The 18,782-nt window shown below is 42.0% G+C and overlaps 1 protein-coding gene across 2 annotated transcripts in view; it reads left to right on the top strand.

The window, feature by feature from the left end:
• The window catches only part of LOC126162986 (uncharacterized), a 337,797-nt gene that overhangs the window by 242,872 nt on the left and 76,143 nt on the right, over positions 1–18,782 (top strand). The gene's annotated exons all lie outside the window — the stretch shown is intronic.

The following is an 18,782-nucleotide window of genomic DNA, read 5'->3' on the forward strand; positions in this document are numbered from 1 at the left end:
CCTCCGTTTTATATCGGAAGAATACTGTTAAAATGTTAAATTAATGGCGTTTTACTGCGGCTAATCGGGGCAGGAAGCAGGCGGCGTACAGCTCGTGATGTATATACTACGGTACACTGCCGGCCCCATAAGGTATTCGAGGCCGTTGCCAATCGGACGGGCCACGTGTTTTAATTTGCAGCTGTGCACCGTTACTTCGGGCAGGCCACCTCGCAGCACGATCCAGCGCAACTCGCAGACGCCTGACATTATCCGGCTGCCGTCACAGGCTGCACGCGTTTTGTGACTTGTCAGTAGATCTGTTGGATATCGTGTGTATTCGTTACTGTTGCAACGGAAGTGCCGCGAGCCTCGAAGTACCGTTTCGTTTCTGCCTGAAACTATTCGTTACGCGCATAGTTTCTTTCCCGCACGCAGTCCCTGTTCGACTCTAGACGACACGATAGTTTTCGCATAGTGGACATCTACATCTACATCTACATTTATACTCCGCAAGCCACCCAACGGTGTGTGGCGGAGGGCAGTTTACGTGCCACTGTCATTACCTCCCTTTCCTGTTCCAGTCGCGTATGGTTCGCGGGAAGAACGACTGTCTGAAAGCCTCCGTGCGCGCTCTAATCTCTCTAATTTTACATTCGTGATCTCCTCGGGAAGTATAAGTAGGGGGAAGCAGTATATTCGATACCTCATCCAGAAACGCACCCTCTCGAAACCTGGCGAGCAAGCTACACCGCGATGCAGAGCGCCTCTCTTGCAGAGTCTGCCACTTGAGTTTGTTAAACATCTCCGTAACGCTATCACGGTTACCAAATAACCCTGTGACGAAACGCGCCGCTCTTCTTTGGATCTTCTCTATCTCCTCCGTCAACCCGATCTGGTACGGATCCCACACTGATGAGCAATACTCAAGTATAGGTCGAACTAGTGTTTTGTAAGCCACCTCCTTTGTTGATGGACTACATTTTCTAAGGATTCTCCCAATGAATCTCAACCTGGTACCCGCCTTACCAACAATTAATTTTATATGATCATTCCACTTCAAATCGTTCCGCACGCATACTCCCAGATATTTTACAGAAGTAACTGCTACCAGTGTATGTTCCGCTATCATATAATCATACAATAAAGGATCCTTCTTTCTATGTATTCGCAGTACATTACATTTGTCTATGTTAGGGGTCAGTTGCCACTCCCTGCACCAAGTGCCTATCCGCTGCAGATCTTCCTGCATTTCGCTACAATTTTCTAATGCTGCAACATCTCTGTAAATTACAGCATCATCCGCGAAAAGCCGCATGGAACTTCCGACACTATCTACTAGGTCATTTATATATATTGTGAAAAGCAATGGTCCCATAACACTCCCCTGTGGCACGCCAGAAGTTACTTTAACGTCTGTAGACGTCTCTCCATTGATAACAACATGCTGTGTTCTGTTTGCTAAAAACTCTTCAATCCAGCCACACAGCTGGTCTGATATTCCGTAGGCTCTTACTTTGTTTATCAGGCGACAGTGCGGAACTGTATCGAACGCCTTCCGGAAGTCAAGGAAAATAGCATCTACCTGGGAGCCTGTATCTAATATTTTCTGGGTCTCATGAACAAATAAAGCGAGTTGGGTCTCACAGGATCGCTGTTTCCGGAATCCATGTTGATTCCTACATAGTAGATTCTGGGTTTCCAAAAACGACATGATACTCGAGCAAAAAACATGTTCTAAAATTTTACAACAGATCGACGTCAGAGATATAGGCCTATAGTTTTGCGCATCTGCTCGACGACCCTTCTTGAAGACTGGGACTACCTGTGCTCTTTTCCAATCATTTGGAACCTTCCGTTCCTCTAGAGACTTGCGGTACACGGCTGTTAGAAGGGGGGCAAGTTCTTTCGCGTACTCTGTGTAGAATCGAACTGGTATCCCGTCAGGCCCAGTGGACTTTCCTCTGTTGGGAGTCACGGAAATGTTTCATTCCACGACTATCATATTCTCCACATGCAGTTCGTCTCGACTGGGCACTTTTCGTATTCCTTCAATTTCTTGTTCTCAGCGGGCCAAGTCGGTGTCAACAAGGAGTACCTAATACATTTCCCCTCTCACCACTTTACTTTCCCGCATGCAGTTCGGCTCCGTCTGAGTCACCAGTATTCGTAGTCCTTCCGGTTTCTTACGTTTCATCTGCTGTGTCCCTTGAAATCAAATACCGTGCGCGGGAAGTAGATGGAGCACGGGAAATCGACGTCTCTGACAACAATTAGTTCGACCAGCCTATGTAGCTGACAGAAAGATCTGTTATTGTCTGAGCCGAATGCAGAGATTCTGTTTTACGACGACTCATTAAACTATTCATATGACTTAATATTAATAATTATGTAGCACATGTTTCGCTGCATAACGCAATCATCACGTAGCGTCAGGAAACCAGACTGTGATTTTTTAAACAAAAGAGCCAAGAAATAAAGCAACGTGTGATTTCTGTAGGCAATCACACTCATTCAGAGGAAGATTCTCAAAAAATTAATAAATTAATAAAAAAAGAATATTTATACGTCATGACGTTCAGTAATGAAAGCAACGAGAAACACGAGTACTTTGTGACGAGTATGTGACTCGACAATACCGGATATCTACGGTACGATATTTACAGCCCTGCTTTTCGACAACTAGGGTCATTAGACCAGCAATGGTAACTGCAAATGGTAGCTTGTGGCGCTTTCCTCTTTATGCAGGATTAGTTCATAAATGTACACCACGGAACGTTTTCCCTATTAAGTGCTCTAAAATCGGACAACAAAGGAATTGGAAGGAAAAGTCTAAGGTATGATAACGTACGTATTTGATAAACCATTCTGGGACAGCCATTATGGTAACATAAGAAAAATATCAATGGGGAGTACGCACTGGAAACTAAAATATAAAATATTTGCATAGCTCAAACAGTCAAACAGCGTTTCTAGCATGCAACAGATTAATACAGGATGAGAAAAAAATTGGACGATATTAGTTTAGCCGTATTTAGGATATATGTTTTTTAATCAATGTCATTTTTTTTCAAGTAATCCAGTTGTAAGAGAACCTTATCCCAAGATAACACCGAATATTGTGGAACACACACACACACACACACACACACACACACACACCGCTTAACCTCAACATATCGAGTGAAATGGCGCAGTGGTTGCGGCACTGGTATCGTCTTCGGGAGCGGGGGCAGTATCTGTGTCCGGATATTCCGATTTAGGTTCTCCGTATCCACCCTGGATCGATTAAATCAAATCCCTGGATGGTTCCTTTCAAGAGGACGGAGCCAGTTTCGTTCCCCATTCTTTTCCAATACGTAGTTTGTGCTCCATTCCTAATGATCTTAGTCGAGAAGATGTTGAATCCAAATTACCCTATTTTTTTTTATTCTAAATAAATAACCCACTACCTCGCCGCGTTATTTGATCTATGAAAAATCTCTGAACTGTACGCCTCCTAACCATTTTCCACATAGAATGCCAGTTTCTTTCGAAACAGATGTTGACTAGTCTATTTAGAGCGAATGACAGATATGTCTTTGGCGCGGCTTGTTGTAAGTTCACTATAACAAAACGAAAATATCTTTTAAAGGCCGGCCGGTGTGGCCGTGTGGTTCTAGGCGCTTCAGTTTGGATCCGCGTGACCGCTACGTCGCAGGTTCGAATCCTGCCTCGGGCATGGATGTGTGTGATGTCATTAGGTTAGTTAGGTTTAAGTAGTTCTAAGTTCTAGGGGACTGATGACCATAGATGTTAAGTCCCATAGTGCTCAGAGCCATTTGAACCATTTTTTTTTTACAAGACGTGTCCGGTTAGTGGCATGAGAAAATAAACATGTCAGCTCTGACCGTAAATTTTAATATAAATAAATTTTACGATCAGGAACGAAGTTTCACGTCTTAATCAAACTGGCATAAGCGGGAGAAACATTCGCGCTCCTGAAGACAGCAGCAAAATATCAAAATATGTCAAGGCGAAGTATGCTCGGGAATAAAACGTGACTAAAGCAAAATAAGTGTGAAGTTTTGTAAATTTCGTAATGTAGTTATAGACCTCAACAATTTTCACTGTAATTTAGACAAAGGATAACATGGATCAGAATTCAGAAGTATATTCCACTAAGGGAAAGATAGCGCCCGCCAACAGGAAAATTAAAGAGGCCTTTGGAGAAAAGAGCAGCAGCTATTTGAATAGCAATAGCTCAGATAGAAAACCAGTCCTAAGTAATTCTGGGCAAGCTGAAAGTGAAAGGAGTATATAGGGGATCTACGCAAGGGAGGTAAATTTGAAGGCAATATTATAGAAATGGAAAAGGACGTACATGGCCGTGAGATGGAGATATGATACTGCGAGATTTTGACAGAGCATTGAAAGACTTAAGCCGAAACAAGACCCCGGGAGTACATAATATTCCGTCAGAACTACTGATAGCCTTTGGAGAGCCAGTCATAACAAAACTCTTCCACCTGTCGTGTAAGATGTATGACACAGGCGAAATACCCTCACACTTAAAGAAGAATGTAATATTTTCAATTCCAAAGAAAGCAGTTGCTGACACGTATCAAAATTACCGAACTATTAGTTTAATATGCGATAGTTGTATAATATTAACGCGAATTCGTTACACAAGAATGGAAAACTGGTAGAAGCCAACCTCGGGTACGATCAGTTTTCATTCTGGAAAAATGTAGGAACACGTGAGGCAATACTAATCCTATCTTAGAATATAGGTTAAGGAAAAGCAAACCTACGTTTGTAGCATTCGTAGACTTAGACAAAGCTTTTGACAATGTTGACTGGAAATCTCTCTTTGAAATTTTGATGGTAGCAGGGGTAAAATGCAGGAAGCGAAACGCTATTGGCAACTTGAACAGAAACTAGACGGAAGAGATAAAAATCGAGGGGCATGAAAGGGAAGCAGTGGCTGAGAAGGAAGTGAGACAGGGTTGTTGGGTACTCACGATGTTATTCAAAAAAATGGCTCTGAGCACTATGCGACTTAACTTCTGAGGTCATCAGTCGCCTAGAACTTAGAACTAATTAAACCTAACTAACCTAAGGACATCACACACATCCATGCCCGAGACAGGATTCGAACCTGCGACTGTAGTGGTCGCTCGGCTCCAGACTGTAGCGCCTAGAACCGCACGGCTACTCCGGCCGGCCCATGATGTTATTCAATCTGTACTCTAAGCAAGTAGTAAAGGAAACCAAAAACATTTGGAATAGGAATTAAAGTTCAGGGAGAAGAAAAAAATACTTTGTGGTTTGCTGATGACATAGTATTTCTGCCAGAGACAGCAAACGACTTGGAAGAACAGATGAACGGAATGGACAGCGTGTTGAAAGGAGGATATAAGATGAACGAAAAGCGAAACAAGGATAATGAGATGTAGTGAATTAAATCAGGTGATACTGAGGGAATTATATTAGGAAACAAGGCACTTAAAGTAATAGATGAGTTGTGCTATTTGGACAGCAATATAACTGATGATGGCCAAAGTATAGAGAGTATATAAAATGTAGACTGGCAAAGGCAAGAAAAGCATTTCTGAATAAGAGAAATCTGTATAGATTTGTTAAGAAGCCTTTTCCTAAGGTATTTGTCTGGAGTGTAGCTGAGTATGGAAATGAAACGTGGACGGTAAACAGTTTTGATAAAAAGTGGATAGAAGCTTTTGAAATGTGGTGCTACAGAAGAATGCTGAAGATTACTTGGGTAGAACACGTAAGTAAGGTACTGAATAGAATGGGGAGAAAAGAAGTTTGTGGCACAATCTGCTTAGAAGAAAGGATAGAACACATACTGAGACATCAAGGGATCGCCAGTTTAGCATTGGAGGGAAGAGTGGAGGGTAAGGGTCGTTGAAGCGGACCAGTAGATGAATACAGTAAGCAGATTCAAAAGGATGCAGGTTGGAACGTTACTCGAAGATGAAGAGGCGTGCACAGAACAGAGTGGCATGGGCAGCTGTGTCAAACCAGTCTTAGGCAACTGGTATATTTTGTGATCTGTCAAAGGCATTTGACTGTGTAAATCACAATATCCTTTTAAGTAAACTAGAATATTATAGAGTAACAGGAAATGCTGCAAAATGGTTCAAATCTTATATCTCTGGCAGGAAACAAAGGGTGTCATTAGGAAGGAGACATGTATCAAGCTATCAGGCATCATCCAACTGGGAACTAATTACATGTGGGGTCCCACAAGGTTCCATTTTGGGGCCCTTACTTTTTCTTGTGTATATCAATGACCTTTCATCAGTAACATTACCAGATGCCAAGTTTGTTTTGTTTGCCGATGATACAAACATTGCAATAAATAGCAAATCAAGTGTAGTCTTAGAAAGATCAGCCAATAAAATATTTGTGGACATTAATCACTGGTTCCTAGCCAATTCTTTGTCACTAAACTTTGAAAAAACACACTACATGCAGTTCAGAACTTGTAAGGGGTGTCCCAAGAGTATATGTCTAACATACGATGACAAGAAGATAGAAGAAGTGGACAGTGTTAAATTCTTGGGATTACAGCTTGATAATAAATTCAACTGGGAGGAGCACGCCACAGAACTGCTGAAGCGTCTTAACAAATCTCTGTTTGCAATGCGAATTTTGTCAGACATAGGGGATATAAAAATGAAAAAGCTGGCATACTATGCTTACTTTCATTCCATAATGTCATATGGGATTATTTTTTGGGGTAATTCATCAAGCCAAGCTAAAGTTTTCCGGGCACAAAAACGTGCAGTAAGAATTATATGTGGTGTGAACTCAAGAACATCCTGCAGAAGCCTGTTTAGGGAACTAGGGATACTAACTACAGCTTCCCAATATATTTTATTCCTTAATGAAATTTGTCATTAAAAATATATCACTTTTTCAAACCAACAGCTCAATTCATGGAATCAATAATAGAAATAAGAATAATCTTCACAAGGATTTAAAGTCACTTAGTCTTGTACAAAAAGGTGTGCATTATTCAGGAACACACATTTTCAATAACTTGCCAGCAGCCATAAAAAGCTTAACAACCAATTAAATTCAGTTTAAGAGAAGCCTAAAGGATTTATTGGTGGCCAACTCCTTCTACTCCATTGATGAATTTCTTAGTAAAACCAACTGATTTGTATATAAGTACAACATAACTTCTGCACAATTTCAGTGCAGTAATGTGTTCACTGAAAATTTGTGTGTCTGTGTCTGTGTGTGTGTGTGTGTGTGTGTGTGTGTGTGTGTGTGTAAGTATAATCTAACTTCTGCACCATTTCAGTGCAGTAATGTGTTTATTGTAAATAAGTATTACAGTAGTTGTATTACATGTTTATTACCTTATAAATAAATAAAAAACTTTTTTATTTTTAATTCAGTGCATTAGTATTTGTAAAATGACTCTTAATGTTCATTAAAAAATGACGATCATTCCACTTGGGACCTGTGGAATGGTACATTAGCTTATTTGTTTTAGTTGTAAATATTTGTCATGTATTGTTGTTCTTCTGACATGTTCCACATCCTGGAGGACCTCCTCACTACGGATCAATTGGAATGAAAGTAAATCTAATCTAATCTTAGGACTGAAGATCGCAACAACAACACGGATAAATTTAAGTTTTACATTCAATTTCTGATCCACGTCTATCCAGTTTGGAACTGCATGTATTCGAAGTGCAAAGAACACTTTCACCTCGCGGTCGTGAGATGCGTGTTCCCGGTGCGCATCCTGGACTTGCTGGGCACAGTGAATCAGAACGTGTAGGTTTGCGGTGACGTTCGGCGAGTCAGAGGCTCGCAGCTGGCAGAGGTACCTTTCTGCTCTGACGTCATCCCCGCCCACGCCTCGTGACGTCACTGCGGCTGACGTCTTACACGTCCAAGTTCGCATCTCCTTTACTACCTAAGCGTGTCAAGTCGCCAGCTGAGAGGCTCGGAAATTAATTACAACCGAAGGCACCTGAAAAATACTACGCGATTATGGATATGTCGGAGTGATCTGTAGTAACCCTCGGTGGCGCTTTCCTTCACCTAAGTTTTTGTCCAGATCTCGGGATCTGAAGTTTTCCGATCGTGGTACGCCTACAATATCAGTTCGACGTTACGGAACCTGAAATAGAGACCATGTACGGGTTTCATTAGACTGACGGTGACCAGTCATATGTGCTTCAAGAACTGTATTAGTTTGTTGCCGTTTCAGGATTTTTTTGCTCATCTTCAGGTGGTTTACATTCATTGTGGATGGCCATGCAGTTGTTCCACACTTCGTTCACAGTGCGCGCTAGATTAACACGAGATACGAAATTGTAATTTAAGACGGTCGGGCCTTATTATGATGTACCATAAAAAATTCTGTTAAAATTTGCTGAGTCAGATTTTCATTTCCGGTATAGGTTGCACACTTTGGCATTAGACGTTTCAAATTGGCACTAGTTAAAAATAAACACGTTATGGTGCTCTTTTAAAACGTCGCAGTGGCGTAAGACAACGACGCGGTCACAAGCTGTTGAAAGGAGCATTGTTCCAGAGAGTTCATAACTGAACATGCCTTTATCTGTAGTCAAATAAGACGTGAATGGAAAAGCTGAGAAACTCATGCCATATGGGCTGTTAGTTTTATTTTGCTAATTCCTAACCGGAAAGCGGATTTTTTTTTTCCTTTGGAACCAGTACATGTTAGTAGAGGTCATGATGTAACTGGCACTATGAAATAAATTTTCGAAAGAAAGATAATTGTGCCACCCATATTAAAGTTACAGTTCCAGGGCAGTGTCTCGTTCAAGTCAGATGTCTGAGGCACTACACCACCCGATCGATAATTTCCAAGACAAGTAAATGGTACTGAGAATTAACTCTTACATCACTTCTTGCGAAAACAGGGAAAATATCTCTTGGCCTACTTTGCAGAAACAGCTGTAGTACATCTATCGAATCCTCACCACGATATTTAATCAATGTACACTGTTTTCGTAGTAGCCTATATTCATCTGTTGTGGGACTATGTAGTATGAGGAACTTGCAGCTTTTTTCCCTGAGCGTGCGTGTCTGATTTGACTTGAAAAAAATTGTTAACGAATTAGTAGTCTCTGCACTGTCATAGTGATAAAATATTTATTTTATGGAAATTGCTGTTGAAATAACGTCGCCAGACATGGTGTGAATGAAATTAAGCGTGTAGCAGAACGATTTATTTCATGTGAACTATTGAAGGAATTTGAGGTCATTGGTGAAGACTTTCTGGCGCGCATTGTAAGAAGTGACGAAACCTGGATGCACCACATTGAAACGGAAACAAAATGGTGGTCATCGATGTGGCACCACCCGCAACACCGAAAAAGATGGAAGTGAAGGCAGCTAACTCTTTTGGTAAAGTCATGATGACAGTCTTTTGAGATAGTGATGGTGTAATTCACGTGGATGTGTTGTCAATCATTAATTCAGAAGTACATGTGAAGATTCTGAACAAACCATTTCGGACGTGCTCGATCTGACAATAATCCAAAAGAAATCTTGCTTTAGCACGACAATACACACCCACACACAAATCTCCAAAAAACGGGAACACACCATTCCATTGGATTGGAGTTCATTGAATCACATATCCCATAGTCCAGATCTGGCGCCCTAGGACTTCCATCTGTTTGAGGCACTTAAGGATTCTCTACGTACGATACACTTTGAAGAAGGCGAGAGAGAGCATAATTCGTGCAGTGAAAACATGGCGAAAGGCCCACTAGCTTCTACCATCAGAGAATACACGGTCTTACACAGCCCGACGTAAGGCCATGGTGATGTAGATAAATAATACGTGTACAAGAAATGTTGACTGATATTTTGCAACTCTTAGGAAAAAATACTGAAATAAAGACTAGAAAGTTGCAAAGGTCATACCAATACTCAAAAAAAGGAGATAGAAGTAATCCCATGATTTACGGACCTGTTGTCACTGAAGTCGATTTGTAGTGAGATTTTGGAACATGTACTGTGCTCCAACATTATGAATCACCTCGAAGGAAACGGTCTGTTGACACACAGTCAACACGTATTCAGAAAATATCGTTCTTGTGAAACACAACTAGCTCTTTATTCTCACGAAGTAATGTGTCCTATCGACATGGGATCTCAAATAGATTCCATGTTTCTAGATTTTCAAAAATCAGTTGACACCTTTCCCCACAAGAGACATCAAACTGTGTGCCTATGGAGTATCGTCTTAATTGTGCGTCTACATCGTGAGTTGCTATCAGGAACGTCACAGTTCGCAATAAACGACGGGAAGACATCCAGCGTAACAGAAGTGGTATATGGCGTCCCCCAGGTGAGTGTTATAGGCCGTCTGCTGTTCCTTGTCCAGATAAACGATTTATGAGATAGCCCGAGGAGCCCTCTTAGATTGTCTGCAGATGATGCTTTCTTTTTTCCGTCTAGTAAAGCCATTAGAAGATCAGAACAAATTACAAAATCACTCAAACACGATATCTGATGGTCAGTTAAGTCTAAGTAACGAAAACTGTGGGGTCATTCACATGCATACTAAAAGGAATTAGTTAAAACACTTACCTAAAGGGTGTCAATTCAACTAAATATATAGGTGTTATTGTTGTTGTGGTCTTCAGTCCAAAGACTTGTTTGCGCAGCTCTCCATGCTACTCTATCTTCTGCAGGCCTCATCATCTCCGAATAACTACTGCAACCTGGTGTATTATCTCCTGGTCTCCCTCTACGATTGTTTCCCTCCACGCTTCCCTCCAATACTAAACTGGTAATCCCTTGACGCTTCAGAACGTGCCTGTCAACCGATCCCTTCTTCTAGTCAAGTTGTGCCCAAACTCCTCTTCTCCCCAATTCTGTTCAGTACCACCTCATTAGTTACGTGATCTACCCATCCAGTCTTCAGCATTCTTTCGATTACGAACGACTTAAACTGGAACAATCACACAGAAAATGTTGTAGGGAAGTTGAGCCGAAGAGTGCGTTTTATTGCCAGCAGACATGGTAAACGCAACACGTCTACTAAAGAGACTAACTACACTACGTTTATCCGTCCTCTTTTGGAATATTGCTGTGCGGTACGGGATCCTTACAAGATAGGATTGGAAGAGGACATCGAAAAAGTTCGAACAAGGGCAGCTCGTTTTGTATTATCGCGAAAAAAGGGGGATAATCTCACGGGTGTGATAGATAAATTGGGATGGCAATCATTAAAACAAAGACAAGAGATCTTTTCACGAAACTTCAGAAATTTCTCCTCTGAATGCGAAAATATTTTACTGACGCCAGCCCACAGAGGAGCCGCTTTTTTAGTCATCAGTCTTCTGACTGATTTGATACGGCTTACCACGAATTCCTCTGCTGCCCTTAACTCTTCATTTCGGGGTAACACTTGCACCCCACGTCTTGTATAATTTGCTGGATATATTGTAGTCTCTGTCTTCCTCTACAGTTTTTGCCCTCTGCAGCTCCCTCTAGAACAACGGAGATTATTCCCTGATGTCTTAACACATGATTACTTGTCGGAAAATGATAATCGAAGGGATCGCTGTGTCAAGTAGAAATCTACGGATAAAAGTCATTGAATGCTGGCCCCTATTTTGAGGGGACCAGAGGTGGGAATCTTCCTACACATCGGCCAGGGGGCCTGAAGGTGGCGTAATACAGGGCGAGTCAAAAGTCCTTGGACACCTTCATTAGTTGGAAGATTAAAGGGAAAATTGAAATGTGATGATGGGAACATAGGTTTGATGTGGGACCGCAACTTTTGGAGTGAATGTCATTCATGGCCGCGACCTTGAAGTCCGCCATTTTGGCCGGCCGGAGTGGCCGAGCGGTTCTAGGCGCTACAGTCTGGAACCGCGCGACCGCTACGGTCGCAGGTTCGAATCCTGCCTCGGGCATGGATGTGTGTGATGTCCTTAGGTTAGTTAGGTTTAAGTAGTTCTAAGTTCTAGGGGACTGATGACCACAGTAGTTAAGTCCCATAGTGCTCAGAACCATTTGAACCATTTTTTACGCCATTTTGGATTAAAGTCATTTTTTTTATGGGAAGGGGGGTGTATGACACATCAAATAACACTCGCTTGAGCTCTGGAATTTAGTGATGGAATTTGTTTTTGTCTATCTTGCACAGTTTGGAGGTTATTAATGTTCAAAGTTGGGAAGTTACCTTCATGCTGACTACTACAACACATGTTCTACGTGTTGTCCATCCCGTGCAATGCACAACTTTAGTCGGTATCAAGGTAACTTTGAACATTAATAACTTCTAAACTGTACAAGATAGACAAAAACAAATTACACCACTAAATCCCAGAGCTCAAGCGAGTGTTATTTGATGTGTCATACACCTCCCTTCCCATTAAAAAAAAAAAGACTTGAATCCAGAATGGCGGATTTCAAGATGGCGGCCATGAATGACATTCCCTCCAAAAGTTGCGGCCCCACGTCAAACCTATGTTCCCATCATTACATTTCAATTTTCCCATTAATCTTCTAACTTATGAAGGTGTCCAAGGACTTTTGACTCGCCCTGTATATCGCCGAAACTGGTTGCTCAATAAAATAACAACTGGGGAAATTTTAGACGGCTGAAAGACGTTGTGATTCGACACACTGGAGTCAGAAACGTTCTCATTTGTACCATACCGCTGAAAGCAGCGGTAGAACCTCACGTAGCAGAGCAGAAGCTTGCCTCCGCTGGCGACCTTGGTGGGCCGCTGCGGTATGTGGGTCTAGGCGGACTCGAGCACCAGTGCGGAGTACCGTAGCGCCTAGCGGTGCCGCACAGAACCCACCAACAGCTTCCGGCCGCGCATGCGCACCACACCGGCGTGCCTGTCTGTGTTTGGGAATACGACCGCTTATATCAGGAAGTGCGACTGTTACTGCGACCTACTATACCGTGCCTAACTCATAATCACGCTTCGCAAAAATGGCTCTGAGCACTATGGGGCTTCTGAGGTCATCAGTCCCCTAGAACTTAGAACTACTTAAACCTAACTAACCTAAGAACATCACACACATCCATGCCCAAGGCAGGATTCGAACCTGAGACCGTAGCGGTCGCGCTGTTCCAGACTGTAGCGCCTAGAACCGCTTGGCCACTCCGGCCGGCCCACGCTTCGCAATCGAGATTTATCGAGCGAGTAGCATTGAGTGTGCGAAATAGCTTTAATATTTTGCAAAACTAATATTCCAGCAGCCGTTATTTCTGTAGATGTTTATATTGGGCTACCAGTTTTGACTCCTCAATAAGAGTCACCTTCAAGCCCCATATAGTAAGAATTACGTTAGACAAATACATAATAAGATGTCATACATAGTATCATATAAACGAAACATACATAAGTAAAAGTAGACCTGTAATGAAGTAATACATTCAGGGTACAGTCGAAGATATACTATGAATATATGACATAGTTGGGTACACATAATGCAAGACAAGTCAACTATCAAATGGCTCTGAGCACTATGGGACTTAACATCTGTGGCCATCAGTCCTCTAGAACTTAGAACTACTTAAACCTAACTAACCTAAGGGCATCACACACATCCATGCCCGAGGCAGGATTCGAACCTGCGACCGTAGCAGTCGCGCGGCTTCGGACTGAGCGCCTAGAACCGCTAGACTTCAACTATCAGAAATAACATATAAAAACAGTTGTGTTATTGCAATGTGAACATTAATCCTATACGTTCATTGTCCAAAATACGTAACGATATAGTCGACAAGACTTTTTATTTTTTTGAATGGCATAAAATGAAGAATAGCGTCATATAATTAACAGAAAGTTGTAAGAAAACTGTGAGTTTTTTATCTGTAGAGTACCTAGTTGTGACAGGATAACTATATTCTCAATGCCCTACCTGCTTCTCTGTCATTCATAGTTGGGCTACATTTCTATACTTCCTTCCTCTGATACAATTCAGATCGTCAATAACACTAATGCTTATTTTACTGAATTATTCATATTATGTAGTGCTGATACCTTAGCCTCACAACGTTCGTCGGTTAATTATCATGGTTATTTTCCTAACACGACTGTTTATTTTATGTTGCTTTTTTACACTTTTGTCGCTTGCAATTTTACTTCAGTTGTCTGATGTTATTATTCATTTTATTCCACTAAAAAAAGGAACAAATCCTCTTCGCTTATATCCTTAGAGATTTTGGACAATGAAGCATAGGATTAATGAAACTTCCTTGCAGATTAAAACTGTGCTCGGGACCGAGACTCGAACTCGCGACCTTCGTCTTTCGCGGGCAGGGCTCTACCATCTTTTTTTTAATCTCATTTTGTTTTGTATTGCTCGTTAAATTTGTTCGGGCTGGACGTCCGATGACACCCGTTTAGGTTCTTCGTAGATCCAGTGTTGTGTCTAGACAAGAGTCTAGACACAGGGTGAGGTTACCGATAGGCACGCGTACACACACGCCGGCTGGCGTGAGTTCTGGAACAGGATACTTGATGAATGCTATAGAGAAAAATATGCAGCTCCTTGAATACTTAACTTTAATTCATCCTTGTGGTACATCGCTATTGACGATACAAATGAGTATCTCCAGATACGGTTAATTACAATCACTGTAAGGCTAATGGCGCCTTGCTAGGTCGTAGCCATGGACTTAGCTGAAGGCTATTCTAACTATCTGCTCGGCTAATGAGCGATGCTTCGTCAGTGTAGTCGCTAGCAATGTCGTCGTACAACTGGGGCGAGTGCTAATCCGTCTTTCTAGACCTGCCATGTGGTGGCGCTAGGTCTGCAAGTACTGACAGTGGCGACACACGGGTCCGACATGTACTAATGGACCGCGGCCGATTTAAGCTACCACCTAGCAAGTGTGGTGTCTGGCGGTGACACCACATCCAGTCACTCAGTTTTTTTATTGCAGAGGGTAGCTAACCCTCCGACCGAACACGCTGAGCTATGGTGCCGGCTGCCATCTGAGCTACCCAAGCACGACTCACGCCCCGTCCTCACAGCTTCAATTCTGACGGTACCTCGTCTCCTGCCTTCCAAACTTCACAGCAGCTCTTCATATCAGCACACACTCCGCTGCAGAGTGAAATTCTCATTCTTATAGGAGTGCTTTTCTTGTAAGGTTCGTAGAAGAGCTTCTGTGAAGTTTGGAAGGTAGAAGACGATGTACTGGTATAACTGAAGCTGTGTGGACGGGGCGTGAGTCGTGCTTGGGTAGCTCAGATGGTGCCGGCACGGTAGCTTAGCGTGTTCGGTCAGGGGTTAGCTGCCTTCTGTAACAAACAAACAAAACAAAAAAATACAAAAAAAACTGAGTGAACGGAGCATCGAAGAGGCTGAACGGATGTAATCGGACGACCGCCCCGAACGAAATCAATGATAGTTATAGAACGAATGAGACAAAAAAAAAATGGTAGAGCACTTGCCGGCGAAAGGCAAAGGTCCCGAGTTCGAGTCTCGGTCCGGCACACAGTTTTAATCTGCCAGGGCGTTTCATATCAGCGCACACTCCGCTGCAGAGTGAAATTCTCATTCTACATAGTATTAATGTTTTTATGACTTATTTCTGATAGGTGACTTGTGTCTTGCACTATGTATGCAAACTATATTATATATTCATACTGCATCCTTGATTTGAATGGATTACTTCATTTCCGTACCCTTTATTTCGTTTATATAATAGTGTGTATGTTACCTTATTAGGTATTTGTTTGATGTCTTGTAATTTTTAATCTATAGGGTCTGAAGATGACTCTGCTGAGGAGTCGAAACTGGTAGCCCGAATAAAAAACTATAGACATAACGGCTGTTGGAGTATTATTTTTACAATTCATCGACCAGCCGCAGTCCCACAGTTCGTTATAGAAAAATTGAGTTCTGTTTAAATTTATGCCGAAAAGTGTTTCTGATTTTTCACCCATCTTCTCTTGGCGTAATACGTTTGTATCTCCGGCAGTATCGCCTGCATTTCCAGTACTGCAGCTCCCTTGAGCAAAATACCAGTTAGTTTAGCTGCCGCGATTGTCTGTTTACGTTTAATTAACAGTTAGGTGCAGTTACTTTTCTTCTGTAATTTGTGGCTCCTTTTCCGCCTTTATATGCACAGCGCAAACACTTTTAGGTTCCCCGGTACATTGATACTGCCATGTGGCCGACCGCCCGATGAGTTGTATATGCCCAGAAAATCTGAAAACTGCAAAAATAACACCACTGTACAGGAAAGCAGACAAACGTGAAGCTGCGAACTATAGGCCTGCAGCAGTTCTGTCAGGCGTTGGCAAGATTCTTGAAGAACAGTTTCTTAGGACACTAACAGCATTCCTAAATAAAGAAGTAATAAGTGATTCATAACACGGTTTCAGAACTGGAAAGTGAACCCAGTCAGCTATCATTGCCTTCCTAACTGAAATACTAACTGCTGTAGATAAGAAACATGTTTCTGTCATTTTCCGTGGTCTTAGTGAAGCTTTTGATGTAATTGATCATGACATTCTAGGAGGACGTAAATAACTGTGGAATTCGGAAGAAGGAGGAAAGGAAAATTAGCGTTAAACGTCGCGTCAAGGTCGAGGACATTAGAGATGGGGCACAAGCTCGAATTGTTTCAAGGATGAGCAAGGAAATCGGTAGTGCCCTTTCAAAGGAAGCATCCACGCATTTGCATGGAGCGACTTTGGGAAATCAAGTAAAACATAAATCTGAATGCCCAGTGCGAGTCCAGTGTTAAGGAATTCGAGGCCTAATTGGAAGGTTCATTCTTTATTCCATGATCGTCAACAAAGCATTCAAATAAAATACAAAGATGCAAATCCGCGACATTTCTAATTTTCTGTAGTAATGCACAAAAATCAGATACAGAGTCCGTCAAGGACCAGTTCTTGGACGAATTTCATTCTTTATGTTAATGATATAGCAGAAATGTAAGTACGTATTGGTATCACCGGACTGTTTGTAGATGACAAAGCTGTCCCAATTAGATCGGGCAATGAAGACAACCTACAAGAAACAACTGGAGTTTTAATACAAAATTTAACACAATATCTCAAAATTAGCAGCCTTATAGTAAATTCTGGTAAAACAGTGACACTCAATTTCCAGGTTTCAAGGAAACTCCTCTCTGCAAGTCAGACGGACATATATTTATAATTATTGGAAGTCATTTTGTCAATGTATAGCACTCAGATTGCCTTGGGCTTGTATATCATCATCATCATCATTTAAGACTGATTATGCCTTTCAGCGTTCAGTCTGGAGCATAGCCCCCCTTATACAGTTCCTCCATGATCTCCTATTCAAGACTAACATTGGTGCCTCTTCTGATGTTAAACCTATTACTTCAAAATCATTCTTAACCGAATCCAGGTACCTTCTCCTCGGTCTACCCCGACTCCTCCTACCCTCTACTGCTGAATCCATGAGTCTCTTGGGTAACCTTGCTTCTCCCATGCGTGTAACATGACCCCACCATCTAAGCCTGTTCGCCCAGACTGCTACATCTATAGAGTTCATTCCCAGTTTTTCTTTGATTTCCTCATTGTGGACACCCTCCTGCCATTGTTCCCATCTACTAGTACCTGCAATCATCCTAGCTACTTTCATATCCGTAACCTCAACCTTGTTGATAAGGTAACCTGAATCCACCCAGCTTTCGCTCCCATACAACAAAGTTGGTCGAAAGATTGAACGGTGCACAGATAACTTAGTCTTGGTACTGACTTCCTTCTTGCAGAAGAGAGTAGATCGTAGCTGAGCGCTCAGTGCATTAGCTTTGCTACACCTCGCTTCCAGTTCTTTCACTATGTTGCCATCCTGTGAGAATATGCGTCCTAAGTACTTGAAACCGTCCACCTGTTCTAACTTTGTTCCCCCTATTTGGCACTCAATCCGTTTATATTTCTTTCCCACTGACATTACCTTCGTTTTGGAGATGCTAGTCTTCATACCATAGTCCTTACATTTCTGATCTAGCTCTGAAATATTACTTTGCAACTTTCAATTGAATCTGCCATCACAACTAAGTCATCCGCATATGCAAGACTGCTTACTTTGTGTTCACATATCTTAATCTCACCCAGCCAGTCTATTGTTTTCAACATGTGATCCATAAATAATATGAACAACAGTGGAGACAGGTTGCAGCCTTGTCTTACCCCTGAAACTACTCTGAACCATGAACTCAATTTACCGTCAACTCTAACTGCTGCCTGACTATCCATGTAAAGACCTTTAATTGCTTGCAAAAGTTTGCCTCCTATTCCATAATCTTGTAGAACAGACAATAACTTCCTCCTAGGAACCCGGTCATATGCCTTTTCTAGATCTATAAAGCATAGATACAATTCCCTGTTCCACTCATAACACTTCTCCATTTTTTGCCGTAAGCTAAAGATCTGGTCCTGACAACCTCTAAGAGGCCTAAACCCACACTGATTTTCATCCAATTGGTCCTCAACTAATACTCGCAATTTCCTTTCAACAATACCTGAGAAGATTTTACCCACAACGCTGATTAAAGAGATACCTCTGTAGTTGTTACAATCTTTTCTGTTTCCATGTTTAAAGATTGGTGTGATTACTGCTTTTGTCCAGTCTGATGGAACCTGTCCCGACTCCCAGGCCATTTCAATTATCCCGTGTAGCCATTTAAGACCTGACATTCCACTGTATTTGATGAGTTCCGACTTAATTTCATCCACCCGAGCCGCTTTATTGCACTGCAATCTATTGACCATTTTTTCCACTTCCTCAAATGTGATCCTATTTCCATCATCATTCCTATCCCATTCTAC

Source organism: Schistocerca cancellata, chromosome 2 (genome assembly GCF_023864275.1).
Source record: "Schistocerca cancellata isolate TAMUIC-IGC-003103 chromosome 2, iqSchCanc2.1, whole genome shotgun sequence".
Classification (NCBI taxonomy): Eukaryota; Metazoa; Arthropoda; class Insecta; order Orthoptera; family Acrididae; genus Schistocerca; species Schistocerca cancellata.